The sequence below is a fragment of the Macrosteles quadrilineatus genome, unplaced genomic scaffold (genome assembly GCF_028750875.1).
Source record: "Macrosteles quadrilineatus isolate MER2022 unplaced genomic scaffold, UCM_ALF_1.0 Scaffold_7__1_contigs__length_78375512, whole genome shotgun sequence".
NCBI classification, from domain to species: domain Eukaryota; kingdom Metazoa; phylum Arthropoda; class Insecta; order Hemiptera; family Cicadellidae; genus Macrosteles; species Macrosteles quadrilineatus.
Window position 1 is genome coordinate 73,236,529 of NW_026542600.1, and position 14,932 is coordinate 73,251,460.

General features: G+C 32.0%; 1 protein-coding gene across 3 annotated transcripts in view; it reads left to right on the forward strand.

The window, feature by feature from the left end:
* Window positions 1–14,932, forward strand: part of LOC128998557 (E3 ubiquitin-protein ligase LNX-like) — a 325,727-nt gene that overhangs the window by 165,956 nt on the left and 144,839 nt on the right. The window lies entirely within an intron of this gene.

Here is a 14,932-nt window from a genome sequence, read left to right on the forward strand (position 1 = left end):
TAATAATACTGTACTTCTTTACAGTATGTGACTAGTATGTGTTTAGTATGTGACTGGTTTATCACATCTTTAGTCATTTCTTTTATATCGAGAAGTAATTTAGTTGTATTAAATAACAAAATTGAGCAGACTTAAATATCAAATGTTGTACAGTTTTGTATAAGATCTTACTCCACATGTTATTTGAATTTAAATTTTGTTTCAAATAATTTTAAACACAAAAAATATTATTCAAACTCAAAAATATTATCTGACATTAGATCTAACTTTTGAAACTCACCAAACTATCTTTTACTTTCTCCCTCAATGAAAAAAGTATTGTTCCTGTCAAAATTTTTGATTGTAAGTTTTGGGTAGATATATCCGTTATGGGCTCCCCTGAAAAAAAATCTAAGTGGTTTCTGTCTGTAGTTTGAATATGTACAGAGCTACTAAACCACGATTTTGATGAAATTTGTATGTGTGTGTGGGGGGGGGAGGGGTGTTCTATAGTATCTCAAGGCGTTTAATTTTTTTACTTCAATTTTTGATGACGATTTTTTACATTCAAACCTATGAAATAAGGAACAATCAAATTTTACAAAAACTGTTTTAAACGGTTTTGATTACAGTTCAGTATGCTATATTCCTTTAAATTCTTAACAAAACGGTACAACCCCCTTTGCTGTAAAAACTACAGTTCAAAAGCTACCCCCTCATAATGATAAGAGTTCACAAAGACATGTAATTTTCCCATAAAAACCCCATAAAATAACCGATAAATCTTATTTAAAAAAGGCTCGACCGATTTTAATTTTAATGTAGTATGTTATGGTCCTGATTTCAAACGAAATGGTACCGCATACATTTCTAAAAAAATCTGTTTAAACGGTATTGCAACTTTCGTTATTTTCCCCCTAAAATACCTTAGATACTTCCACCGCTTACCCATGATAGAGGTTTTTCACAATGTAACGATAGGAAGTATGTGATACCATTTTTTTTAAATTTTTATAGTTACCTGTAGTGTAAATTTTATATGACTGGAATTGCTATAGTCATAAATATGTAACTATTGTTTGATTTTAGGTGGCTGTAGTGTCACCTGAATTTGCCCTTGTTGTAGTAAAGACAACATGCAGCTGAAGGTGGATTACGAACCACAAAATCAGGGCATTATATCAGCGAACAGCTATATTTGACGTTCATGTCGATATTATGAACTTAACTGTTACCTATGTAAAATAATAATTTTGCTCAATTTGTTTTTAGAAGAAGGTTTAAGGGATTACGTTTTATAATGGTAAATAACAAAGCAGCTATTTTTCAGTTCCCGGTACCGGTAAAGATTTTTCCCAATGATTCCTTCAACCAAGCCCAAATTAACGGAGCCCAAATTAACCAAGCACAACCGTACAATTAAGATTGTCCACCACCGCATCCTGGATTTCCAGTATTAACAAATAATATATGGTTTTTTAACGTGAAGCTAAGCTAAATAAAAGGGGGTTTCCATCATTTAAGTCGTATGTCTCAAGTGATACAGATATTTCAAATTAAATCCATACAAAACAGACATAAACTCCTGTAAATGTCATCTAGAAAGACAATTAAAGGATGAAATTGGTTCATAGCAATCTTAAAACCTCAGCAAACAGAAAAATACAAGCCACGACCAATTTCAACATAAATACCCCCGCCGCAGCAAACCTGCCGACTAAGCGAATTTCCATTTGTCTGGACTGATTTTCAATCAAATCTATTTAAATAACGTTAGGTTAAACGAGTACCTAGGTTTGCTGCTACAAGGAAACTAATTAAGCGAGTTTTTTAGTAAAATATTGATAGCTTAGTACAAAATAAATAAATTTGCCAAGTTTGATCAAAATATATTCATAAACAAGCAAACTACAACATTTGAAAATATTCTCCATAAGAATAACATGGGAATTTTAAATTTACAATTTTTTTAATTTTCTCCGTTACTAATAATCGAACAAAAATACTTTTATATACTAAATTATTTGTTTTTCTAAGCTCTTTAAAAAGGTCTAAAGAAAAATTGGGAAATTTTGTGTTTTGAGAGTCAAAAGTGAGAAAACCCAATTTTTACCTCATAAAACCCCCCGTAAAGCCCCGTTCCCATGGTCCGATCGTGCTGGTTCGCGAACTCATTCAAGTTTATCACGCTTTACACCTTTAAACCAAATGTCATCAAAATCGGACAAAAATTACTCAATGTATGCCTGTATACATAATTATTTATCTAGTTGTAGTCCTCATTTGAATTTTTGATAAAAACTCACAGAAATACTCAAGATATCGATTTAGGTCACTGATAAGGATTTCGTTTGATCGAACCCAAAATATGTGTAGGCTTTAGAGTAAAAGAGTAACTGAGTTCCATGGACATAGATAAAAGTTTTGCAAATGTACAGAGTGAAGCATTTGAACATGAAAGTCAGCAAAACACATCTCCCGAGAAGGCAGGTACTGTACATTCAATTTGCATGTTTAGGTATGAAGAGTTAGCGTTCATCTTCATCAACGTTAGTGACAGAGCGTTTGCATATCTGATATGACTTAGCAAGATTCGAATAAAAGTACTAGATGTCTTAACAAATCATATCGCACTGTAACTTCTGTGCTACAGAAAAGTTTAATATGGTTTCTATTTATTGTTTATGATGTTTATACTGTTGATGTTCGATTATTATGATACGATGTTCATGTTTTTTAATGATTTGTATGACACCAATTATTTTAAAACATGATTTAAAACTAATGTAGATTGTAATTGGATGATACTTTTAACGTGTGAAATACTACGAATTACTTAATTCCTCTTGAACTTTATTGAAAGCAATAGTCTGAATAAAGGATGCGCATATTTAATTACACTAGGAATACAATTAATTATGATCCTGATTAGCTGTTTTACAAACATTAATTCATTATTTTTTTTAGAAACCCGATTATAGCAGATTGTAGTTGTACGGTACATTACATAATAGCACACTTAATATAGCTAACAATATGCCTCGATTTAGTTTGTATGTGGTGGCTACTTTTTCTCTTTGGTCGATGAAAAATCCAATTTTACAGTTTATCTTAAGTTAATGTATACAACCACACTATGGAGTCTTAACGATTTTTAATAGCAATATTTGAAAAATAAATTCAGGTGAAATGTGATACAGTACTTTTAAGTGAAAACCCGGGCAAATTGTGGCACATTTCTCTTTGAACCACCAGACAGAGAGCAATAGAGTCAGATAAGACCCAACGACATACTTATCTTGAGAGTAATATCGTGTTGGGTTTCAGATAGCAAAAATGTTAAGATTTTACAACGTTTTAATATTACTCCTTAGATTTTTATAAAAATAACACATCTCTAATTTATATATATAACGTTACAGTAAACTTGTTACCTAAGCGACTTGCGGGTTGATTTATTTAATTTCCTAAGCAAGTAGAATTTACCAGTACCAGGTTAAACTGCTTTCACAACTATTTTAAAAATTTTGTAAAAAAGAAAAAATAACATAAATTTATTTAAACAGTTTTTACTGACAGTCGTTTATATGGAAGGGTTGTAAATTATATCTTGCGTATAACGTTGGTTTTATATTAATTAGGGAAAATGCCATAACTTTAGTAACCTAAAGTAAGTTGTATACATATTCAGAGATTTAATATTTACGAAAAAGTTTGTTACCGTAGATCTTCTGGTAAGACCTGGACCCGGGACCGATATCTTTTTCTTTTGATGTCCCCATAGGCTAAAAACCATAATGTTCTTGTGTATATCTTGAGCAGAAAACACAGACACATAAAACACGAAAAACATATTATAAAAGAAAAAACCTAATTATAAGTTCAGCCGAGCCTTCTAAATTCAAAACGTTTGTTGTGAACACTGTATTGGATTTAGTAGCAGGAATTAACTTGCGAATTGGCTGCGACAATGCTATCAATTGCGACCGATCAGCTGCCAATAAAATAAATTGGTACTCACAAGGTAATCCTGGTATTTGTTGGGCAATGTTGGTGTCACTGCGTGGCATGTTTTTAGTTTTAAATGGTTATTTATAAACTTGGTTTAGATGATAAAGGTTATTTAGTCTATTAACGAAGCCAGAGAACGATGTACATTAATATTCCACCACACTTTACACTTGTGTTTCTTTTTCTTGTTCAAATTAGTGAAAATACGTTCCTACATTCATAGTAAAATAACTTTCATCTAGTATCTTATACTAACATTTCAAATAAAAAAAATAGTTTTTTGCAATACTTTCATCCGTAATAAGGGTGTGTAATTGAGAGAAGAAACCACCGACCTGCCATTCTTTAATCACCGTGATATAAATAAATAAATATATATATATATATATATATATATATATATATATATATATGTATATATAGACGTTTTCACAGAACGTTGGCGTCACGTGCCGAATATATATATCATTATCTTAATAAAAAAAAGTAAATAGATATGTACTTTATTATGAAAAGCGGATGCCAATAATTATGTTTTGGAAATTCTAGTATTTAAGAGCGTTCACTTGTGTGTTGTTCTTATTCCGTACTTGAAATGGCTCCATATTGATTTGTAATTCTATTTTCATTATGATACTACCTTCATATTTAAATGTCTAAGTTCAAATTGATCAGCTAACTGATTTATGATTGCTAGATTATACTTAATCTGAATCATCGACTGCTGCTGTAAAGCTTGAATGTAACTATTAATTTTATATCCAATTGTATTTCTGATAACTTGATTAATTGAAAGTTCTTAAATAAATAATAAATTAGTATGTCTAAGCTTTATTGTGATCCTAATGGTTACGGAGAAGATTCCGAAAAAACTCTTAATTTAAAATTGTTTTCTCATTAAATTTTTATGGAGAATAAATTAACTGTCGTAGATTGCTTGTTTATGGGCATATTTTGAAGTAGGATAACTTCATAACATACGATTACAACGGTAAGTTTTTGCCCTAACTAAGGCTCTGAACATACTGCAAATAAATATATCACGGGAAACGGCGAATGCCTCACAAAGCAATTAGTAATCTAGAAATGTGGGTTGGTTTGAGTAATCATAGCTTGGTATAAACACCTGACATAGCCATTTGTAATCACAATGTTGTTGCATAGCTAACTGACTAGTCTTTTGGCTTTGTAAGAATCCGTCCTTACTCTTATTCTTTGCCTCTTACTTGTAATTTGCCTTTTGGTGAGTCGGTGGCTCAGTTAGTAGCGTCGCGGACTTCGGCCCAAGGCAGCGATGTCGTGGGTTCGGATCCTGGTCACTGCCACAAACTTTTATCAGTACAGTTTACCTTTGTAATGTACCGGCTCACCCCTTGCTTTGCTGGATACGTTCCGCGCACAGATCTGTAGTCTATGTGGACGGGCAAACGCAAGGTTAAAGAGGCCGCCAACCTCTAAAAAAAAGATAGTGTAGATTGCTAGAGCTATGACTGATTGGGTGTGGTGTTTATCCTTTCAAATTAAACAAACTTTCTAATTTTCAAAAGCCATTGTTGATGTAAGCTTATGCCGTAGTATTCATAACCTTCATCAATACAATACTACTGTTATTTTAACCGGAAATACATCTGACTTGTTAAATATTTTAATAAAAATTAATTCGGTTAAATTTAGATTCGCTTCGTCTGCAGCTTCACTGTAGCGGGGGTATCTTAATATAGTTTTATCCAGAGAAATAAGTATGCTTAGATTACCTGTGTTTTTAGATAAATACTATAGTTTTTATACACATGTTTTATACTTAATTTATGAAAGCAATCCAGATTAGTAAAGCCATTATAAGTATGGGTTTGTTATTTTCCATTGAGATAAGGTAGATTTGCTTAATAGTGGGTTAGTATGTTTACTTCAGTATGCAATATTATGCTTACTTAGTATGTTGATGCTATAATTTCATTTACCAGACGAAAATATCTCTATTATATTAGTAATACAAATCAGAGCTTACGTAGGCAGTAATAATCATTTGTAACAAAAGGTCCAGTAGATATATATTAGGATTGGCTCTCAGAAATATAGTAAAGACTGAGAACACGAACTGATTTCATTTCAGCGAAATCAGCAGCAAATTGACAGCCCAGGGACTAATACCAGTGAACGAACTGATTTCGACAGATTTATACTTTTTTAAATATAAAAACTTATAATCACTTATTTAATCTTAAGAGTTTTATTGTTATTTAGCAATACCATAGTTTTAAACATCGTAAATTACGAAACCGGCAATGCCTTCTATTGGGTTATTCTTTTTGTACGTTTTTTCTTTCATTAAGGGTAGCAAAGTAAATATTCAAAAACCCGGTTGTAACACATAAAAACAGCTTAAAATAAACAAAAAACTTGTTTATCAGAATGAAATGGGTAAACGTTTAAATGCTACTTCATTTCTAAAGGTCATACAGTTTTCTTATACTACGGGTATGTTCATGAAGAAAATGTTTTTGCATATAGATTTTTTTCACCACAGCCTATCTTTTTTGCTATTTCTCACAGTTAAATATTTAAGTGTATATTTTGTACCAGCTGCACAATTTACATGGTTAGTAAAAATTCAACAGCGATTATTTTTTCTCACAGAACGGAAAGGAAACTCTTTCAAATTGCATTACTCAATGTATTATTAAGATGTGATATAATTTATTTTCCCCAGCTATTTTGTCGTTTGGTTGAATCAACAAACAATTTGTGAAATGACAATAATTAATGATCATACAAACCAAACGAGGTTAAAATGTCACAAGATTTATGTATTAAACAGCGTTAAGATTAGGGAAAGGGTCCATGTTAAGAAATCTGTTACAGAATAAAATAATGTTCATCCAGCCTTTACTACATTTTGAATCTGTCTTTGCTGTGTTTGTTCATAGAGCAGGCCTAATAATACTATTACTAATGTTTTCCGGACACATTCGATTAAGGTAATTTAAACGTGTGAAATGTTTTAATATCTTTCCACATTTAAATAACCTACACAAAATAAGTTTTGGGGTTTTTAAATGTAGACTCTTAAGGGGTTTTATGTTTTTTGAAAGGTTAATTAATAATCAGATTGAGTAAAAATAATATATCTAAAAAATAATTAGTGAGTTTATTATTGTTAGCTGAACTTACAAATGCCATCCATGATATTCATTTTCGTCGAGTGTTTCTAAGGCGTAGTCAAACGCAAATGTGAGAGTTCAGTCCTTCCCGGACATATTTTTCTCACAAACGTAATTACACAGAGACAGCAAAGAAAATTGGAGCCGTTTTTGTATTTATGTCCGACTTAAAGATAAGAGGCTAACATTTTCAAAGCTAAAACAAAGTCTGAACTTTCTAGACTCACTTTTGGACATTCTGACGCTCAGTAGTAGTAATCTTCGTAATTAGAATTTTCGTCACAATACCCATGATCGTAAACTGCATCCTGAACTTCGAGTTTGACAGACTTATTATTTCAAAGAATACTAATCTTGATAGTAAATTAACCCCAACTGTGTACAGTATATTATTAAGTCAACTGTTGAAATTTGAATAAGCCACGTTAATACGTGACCTTTTTAATTCCAACTCTCAGATATAGGAAAAAATGCTGGATGGTTTTGAAATTCTTATGCTGCTTTTTTGTATTTACAAAATAATTTGGAATTGTATTACGACTATATCACACCATATAGCCTACTATATATATCTTTTCCCCTGAACATTTAAAAATTTTTGACATAGCAAACATTTAATCTACAATTTGATATATTAAAATGAAATGCATTGGAGTTTTATGTTTTATACATAGTTTATAAATCCAAAGATACTATGGTTCATCATTTTACATATTATCTTACCATATAAGAAGTAAGCTATTACCGTAGGTTTCATGGTAAGACATACTCTGTACAGTTTTTATTTCACCAGATGACAAAAACATCATCAGTTCAAATTCTATGTAAGTAGTTAGGGAAAGATTTTAGTTTCAAGGAAATATTTAAGTACAAATCTAATTAGGCAGATTATGACTCGTTTGACCTGCAGGTTTGCCGTGACGAGCTATCTTATTCGAGATTATCCTACTAAGCGGCCACCATTGATGAAACCTAAATATAACGTATACTTCATAAAAATCACTGATATCCTATGATAGTTGATGATATCACAACATTTACATAAATAAATGAAAGGGAAATAGAACTTGTTAAATTCACGACTTTCGACATGATAATAACAAACTGTAGTAGATTCAGACACACAATAACTTGTTCGTATATGGTATTTCATGTTATTGACACTTCATGGTTATAAGATGTAAAACCGTAACTCTTAAATGGCAAAGCGATATATTATTGGCCGTATCGACGCAAACTTGGCAGTAAGAACCAAGAGAAATCGTTTTAAGACTACAAACCAGCTTGCGTTATATTCCCACCTGAATAACTTGACAGGTAAATAACACACACCTCGCTACAGCTAGATTAACAAACATGAGATATAAATATCTTGGAAGCATTCTGCATCATAAGAATATATAAAACCTCCCTCCAAATATGAGATTCATTCAATTTGCATAGCAAAGAGGGGCAAGGAGCGTGACACCCTGCGTCTTCTTTGGACCAGGAATTGTTGCATTTCATGTATTTGTTTATAAACTGATAACAATACATGTGCTTTTAAACTCCGTTATTGCAATGTCATTGAATATTGTACAAACTTGAATTTAATGGGTTAACGTTTCTGAACTATACACCAAAGTGTCCAAGAATAAGTAAAACTTTCAATACTATTCTTCCAAATTAGTTTTTTGGCTGAATTGAAAACATAGTATTTTGTTTAAGAAAATCACTTCAGATAACTAGCCTACGATATTTTAAAATTTATTACTCATCCTTTTTAATTAAATGCTCTACAAACTATCTCGCAAACTTCAATGCCAAGAAATGATAATTTTACTGACGATATCAAGAATTATTTAAACTCTAATGAACTATAATCATAGATTGAAATGAAAAAGCAACATTTTTATAATAATTATTTCGCCTCTTAATGAAATTAACTTAACTTTGTTTTAAAAGCAAATAAATGATTATTGGTTTGTAACTTTAAACAACAAAATTATGGTGTATTTTTATCTTCAGTTTTGTACTACTTGTACATACTTATATCCGAATAGTCCATCGTTCCTAAAAAAATATATTATGCAATAAAACTGCGCAGATAACCACGCTAGGTTGGTTATTCTATTACCAACCTACTGCAGTTGAGCAATCCATGTATTGACAAGTTTTTTTGTCCTAGGAAGTTAGGCACGAGCCCGGAATAGTTTTCCACATTACTTCAGGCTAAACCTAGGAGTTACGGCAATATCACTTAGATAAAATCCATTAGTGATTTGACGGGGTTTGAACCCGGGACCCCAGGAACCGGAGTCCCGCGCTCTAACCTCTAAACCAGCTCGCTCCAGAAACGAATGACAATTATTGCAATGTCAAGTTAAAATCGTAACGTCGTCGTTTAATCTTCTTTTCTTTCATTTATACAATTTGACACGTTTTCCAATCAGAAGGATCACCAGCAGTTTGAGGTGGTCGATATTGGCAAAGTTTAGAATGGTGTGTGAAACTTACCCCTCTTTCCATTCCCCTCCCTGACAGATACAACTCCCCTCGCTGTAGTTATGTTCTTCCCGATGGTCCTATTGAAGTTTATGCTCTCCAACGAATCTCCTTTATATAGTTATTCGATCGATGGATATCTATCCGTATTATATTTCAAGTTGGATAAATATTTGTGTTTAACTCAAATTATTGTGTGTTACATAATGAGTTAAGTTTCTCGGTTCATGGTAAAGCAACATATAAACCTGCAAAAAATGGTGCATTTTTAAATATATATATTAAAAACGTTCGTGGTTGAAAATGTGTTTACTTGCTATAATCCCTACTAAACATTAAAACACATTTTAACTAGAATACTTTATAACAGAAAATATACAACTTTGGCGGTGAGAGGTACAAAATCAATTCAGAGTACAAAGATTACATGATATCTGAAGTTGAAATTTCGAAAAAAGTGTAAATAAATAAACAAACAAATAAATAAAATAGTGTTGATACTTTCTTGTACTTAAGTTACAATATGAATGACTAAAAATAAACAAAAATAACACTTTTTGGTAAAACAAATCAAAAGTATCAACACACTGGGTTTAAAATCTCCAACGCTATGGCTTAAGATCGTGGTATGATATGTCAGTTGTCAGAATAAACCACAAGCCAAACTCACACGACCCCAGTTTTTACCCTGCGGGATTTCAATATTTAAATATAAATGGTTCGAACGAAATAGTTATGTTGCCATTTGCATTAATAAAAATAACTTAGGAGTTTATATACCTTTAGGTTAGAGTAATTTATTATAGAATTTTAAGATTTTTGTGAATTTACTTTTTATACAAACTTTGGTCAAATATTGAAAAAAAAAACTAAATATATTACTGTTATTAATCGACAGCACCGAATGTTCATTTTCCAAAAAGTTGAGGCAGGAAAACTTTAAATTACTACGATAATTATACTAGGTAATAAATTTGTCTGGCTAGTTGAAACTATTGTTATGATACAATCTGAAATTAAAATTAACATTGGAGAAGGGAAGACATTTGCTACTTAACTCCCTTAATTTTGTTACTCATTTTCCTCCTTAGGATACAGGTTACAAGTTGAACATTTTAGGGAAAGTAGTCGTCGGCATACCACTGTAAATTAGTTATTAGTCTTTAATACTATAATTATTATTTATCTTCCTTTACAACTTTATGACCTTGGTATTGAGAAGTTTTTGTAATTTGGTAGAAAACATAATTTGTTTTTTGTTATTTGATTATTGTAAGGCTAACATAGTATTTTCTTTTTTATTTATATGTAAAATCTTTGATTGCATCTGAGTAACCACCCACCAAAGTATGATCCAAAACTCCACATAAGAGTCCATAATTGTGGAGGCTTACAGGCTTAAAAACGCCTTGAAAAGTCTGACTTTCTTGGATACAATGGTAACGTTAACGATTCACCATTCAAACAAGTCTATAACAACTGTCAATGACCACAAATCCACGTTGTTACCATTGATTCTACGACTACAAAACCTAAAACTCTCATGCTAAGAATTCGTGTATATTATTTTGACCATAATTACCTCTAAGAAACTATAAAATGTAAACAAGTTTTAGTTTTGTTATAAATACAAATTAGCCTGCCTCATAAGGATGAAATTTTGCACTTCATATGTTATTTTCGTATGTAAAGACTTGTGTTACATTGTCGAAAGTTGCAATCAAACTTTTTTTTGTATTATTTCTCAAAATATATTTTAATATTTATGCTTTGCATACCTTGCCTTATATAGAATTTAAAATCGGATTTTCTTTCCTGAACAAGTCAAAGACATCGTAATCATGTAGAACTGGGATTGTAATTTGCGAAGTGATTGACAAGGAAAAAACAAATAGCATCATTAAATTTTGACATTTCTTTAGATAACACTAATATTGTTCATTTGTGTTTAATGCTTAAAATCATTTATTTTCTTTTCAAATTGCAATCAAACTACGTTTAAAGTGTTTCGCTTTTGCATCATGGTTTAGTAAGTTCTTGATTAAAACAGTGTTTTGAAACTTGCCAGTTAAGCAGTATTAAAGTTGGCACTGGTCAAAGGCCTTCTTGACCAAAGTTAAGCTAGGCAAAGGCCTTTACTGAGCCTGCTTCAATTTTGATCATCTCTCTGGCTTATCCCCACTCTCCCCAAATCAATAGCATCGCTGAAACTCTAGTCGCCATTAGATGATATGGAGAAAACATACCACGTCACTACAAGGAAATCGATCGAGAACTTATATTTCCTGAGTAGAAAAACAATGTATATACCGTACTTCCCTACGGCCAAGAGTTGTCAAAGTTATGCAAAGAACATTTTCCCATTAATTAAAAAAAAACTTTTTTTTTATTATTAGGTTAGTTTCATGGAACTTAGTGAATTTATTTCAGAAGATATATTACAGGGCAAGACGATCTGTTGAAATGATCAATTGTGTGTGGACAATTCCGTGTTTGGACGGAAATGTAATTAAACTCAAGCTTTGTCTAGCATCGTCTGACGGCGTTTTATTAACAACAAACCAATGTCAGTAAGCTCTGGCCTAATGTAAAATGCATCTATAAACACCGGTTATAAGATGGGTGGATGAGTTAATGTTAAAAGTATTCAGGCTACACTATGAATCTTACGAAAATGATATTGAGCTATACTTAACATTTTGATATTTTGAGATTATTTAGCATATTCGCAGAGTAATACATCTTCACGCATAATATTTAATAAGTTCTTGATCAGCATTGTACGTGTTATTAAATTTACGGAAAGTAAATAAAAGAAACGTCTTATAACACTTAAAACATATATTTACGCTTATAATGTTATTCACAAGACGGTAAATATACAAAAAAGATGGTAAGTGGTGATCGATTTCGATTGGACACTCCAATCATCATCAGACCCAATAGGCGAATGATTGTATATTTATAAGGAAAAATGTAAAAATAGAAATAAGTTGATTAATGAACAAATACATTTTGATTCCAGTTGTACTTATACAAATGTATTGGCCGGTGCTTCCGGTAGCCAATAGGATATAAGTAGGGACGCCATTCAAGATTCTTGTCATTCGCCTATTGGGTCTGATGATGATTGGAGTGTCTAATCGAAATCAATCACCACTAACCATCTTTTTTGTATATTTACCGTCTTGTGAGTAACAATATAAGCGTAAATATATGTTTTAAGTGTTATAAGACGTTTCTTTTATTTACTTTCCATAATATTCAAGTGCTCTTTTCTACGAGTTAAGTGTCTATTATAAAGACAGTTCTCCTTGAATTGTGAATCTTTTCTTACTTTGACCTACAACTTGGAGTTAAACTAAAAGTTTTGTATGTAAATACGGTGGTTCAGAACCACAGAGTGACGGTATTTTCGAAATGCACCCGCCACAGCAAACCTGCAGACCAAGAAACATTTCATTTATTACCATTTCAACACTAGGCCTATAGTTTGTGGATGAACAATATTTCTCTTATTTATTTATTTTATAATAGCAAATTTGTTGTAGTCGTATTATATTCCCTTAGTTAGCTAAATTATTCCCGCCCGTACACCTTCTTGAGCAGGATTTGTTGTTAATTGACAATTACAACAAGGATCACATCCAATACAATCCATTCTGATCCAATTATATCATGCTGTGTTGAGATCTTAAGTCAATTAGATCGAATGACAAACCCTCCTGAGCTACTATTTATAAATTGTTTGATGGATATTTACTTTGTGTAGTAACTTATAATATTCGAAAATTAATTGATTTACGTAATAAAATTGATTTTTTCTCATACGTTTACTTCCCTTTTTGAAATTTATCTGATAACAAATCGTTCACTCAAATGCTTATCGTAAAGTTGAAAGCCAAATGTTAATCTTATATAAAGCTTTTATGAACATAGGACCAACTTTGAATCCCACCTAACTTTGTTAGAAGTAACTAAGAAAACCGTACGTTTAAATCACACCTGCAGTCACTTATTATGATTTAAGAGTTTCATCCACATAACAAATCTCATGTAGGGCTGGGTTTTGGGTTTGTTGCCCAGTAGTTCATAACCTAAACTTTTGAGACTCGTGGCCCATGACTTGGGACAGGGGTTGATCCTCAGCATATCTTCAAACATTTTGAGTGGTTCGAACCGATTTACCCAAAAAATGTTTGTTACCGTATTATAATATAAAATTCCACTCCTGACATACTAAAAAGAGCAAAATCCTTTTCCTGCAATCACCTGGCAAAGTGGCCTTCCTTGCACTGATTATAGCACAGAATGTTGCTAATTGCTGCATTAACTTACTTTTGCCTTACTTATGCCACTTTTGCCGCACTCCAGTATTCCAAACAAACAATACAAAAACGTGTAGGCTATGCTTAAAAATAGGTTGGCAATATTTAAAGATACTAAGACTACGATCAGCTGGTGCAGCGTTTCCCATTTCGTTCAATTTTTGGATTTAATCTAACCTAAAAAGGTCTTGTACAGTGTTTGAAACACTAATAATTTATACGATTTATAGTAACTGTAGGAAAAATATAATATGTCACACGAGTGCAAACTGCCTTTGCTGCACTCGAAAAACTTTCCACTGTTGTAAACATTTCTCTATGTGCTATGTGCACTTTGCCCACTAGTTACACAAATAACTATTTCTTAAGAATAATTATTAACTCAATATTCTTTTCCACTAACCATATCTCGTAAAGTGTAGCTGGTCTTCAATAAGCATTTATGTCCTGTGTAATTGATATAACAAATCCCTAATGAGTTCCAGACTTTGTCCTCAACAAGTGCTTGGTGTGACACATGATACGCCCATTCAATTCGGGCTACCAACATTTGTAGTGGACCACGCCCTTGCTTTTACGTTGCTTCTCATATAACATGTGCACACATATCAACTTATTAGTCTAAGAGCAAATAAAACTGAAACAGTTTTCTGCACTGTCATATTCCCAAACAACGATCTATGCGGATATGGATTTTCTATCTGTGACCATTAGGTTGTTTCTGGGTAGCAAAACATGTAAAAAATTGCAATACAGTATACCAACGACTTAGACTACACTCATTAGATGTTTACAATTAATTCAGTAAAATGAAAATTGTCTGTTGTTGCTGTGCTGTCGGTGACTGCGTTTAGAATAACAATTTCCTGGTTGTTTGTTTTTAAAATTAAAATTAAACCCATCGCAATTCGTTTCACCCGAGTCAGTATACTTCCTGGATACATTCGATGGTTTTGGGTTTCAATGTAC